This window comes from Pygoscelis adeliae, unplaced genomic scaffold, assembly GCF_000699105.1.
Source record: "Pygoscelis adeliae isolate BGI_AS28 unplaced genomic scaffold, ASM69910v1 Scaffold582, whole genome shotgun sequence".
NCBI classification, from domain to species: Eukaryota; Metazoa; Chordata; class Aves; order Sphenisciformes; family Spheniscidae; genus Pygoscelis; species Pygoscelis adeliae.
This window is the reverse complement of record NW_008824281.1, coordinates 424209-425432: the sequence shown is the minus strand read 5'-3', so window position 1 is coordinate 425432 and position 1224 is coordinate 424209.

Below are 1224 nucleotides of genomic sequence, written 5' to 3'. Positions count from 1 at the left end.
AGGCTCTCGCTCCCGCCCCCAGAGCAGGAGTGAAGATGAAGGCCCAGAGCCCGGTCTCCCGCCGGCTCCAGCCCGTTACCTCCTCCGACAGGAGCCCCCCTCAGCGCTGCTGGCTTGCGCCGCTGTAGCCTGGGCTGAGAGGCAGCCTGACAGGTTACGATAACCCGGGAGAGCGCGCGGGGCGACAGAACGGCGCAAACCCCTCGTTTCTGATCTGGTTTTACAGCGCGAGCGGTAAAAAGCGGAAGGCAAGGCCTGAACCGCAGCGCGGCCACTGAAGACCACCTCGGGAAGCCCAAGCGGCAGCCGGCGCGGCGACCGCGCGGAGGTCACGTACTCAAAGGCAGCGAGACAGTTGTCCCAAGGCATAGGTAACGCTGGCCATGTTAGAAGGTGGGCGAGTACCTGTCAAGGGGGAGGGGCTTCTAGAGCCTGCTTCACCCACGCGGTCTGTCGAAAGACATTTCCACATCGTTAACGTACCTGGAGAAAACATGCACTTTAGGCAATGGCGATTCCCCGAAGAGTTGCCGGTGAGCCATTCCGTGCCATCCATTGACAAGAAAGAGATGGCAGTTTATTAATTTAGGAGTTTAGGATTAGAAGAATAAATTTTGTAAGGCAGTCAGGAGAAACCAGTAGCAGAGAAACTGAGTTCATGCAAAAATGAGAGTACACAGCAGATACGCACATGGTAAACTTCATTTGAACTCATTTACAAAATTGACAAAAAAAAAAAACCACCTTGTAAACTTATTCACATTTGTTGGAGCTCACAGAACTGGTTATACTCGCATGCTGAAATAAAGATTGTCAAGCCTCGTCCCACCCTGGATGACGCCCGAGTGAGTTGACCCTTACAGCAGAAACAGACTCGGTACGGAACGAGATCTAAAGCTTGCGTTGTGCGTGGGTTTCTCCGGCGATTCGGTGCCGCGAGGGAAGGGGCTGGCTCTACTGCCCGACGCTCCCTCAAGCAAAGATGAGCATCGGCACCGTCAGTTCGCTACCGAGAGCTGGATGCAATTTGAAAGCAGTGATGAACTTGGGGCATCACCTCAGCGGGTGTGGTCCACGAGGGCCATCGACTGCGTCAGAAATGTAAGCAGCGTAGAAAAAGATGGGGTGTATAAAGCGTAATGTAATACTTTGTCATTTCCTGAAATTTGCCCTATATCCAAAGGCCTCGAAAGAGCACGGACCCTGTTCCTAAATAAGGCCAGT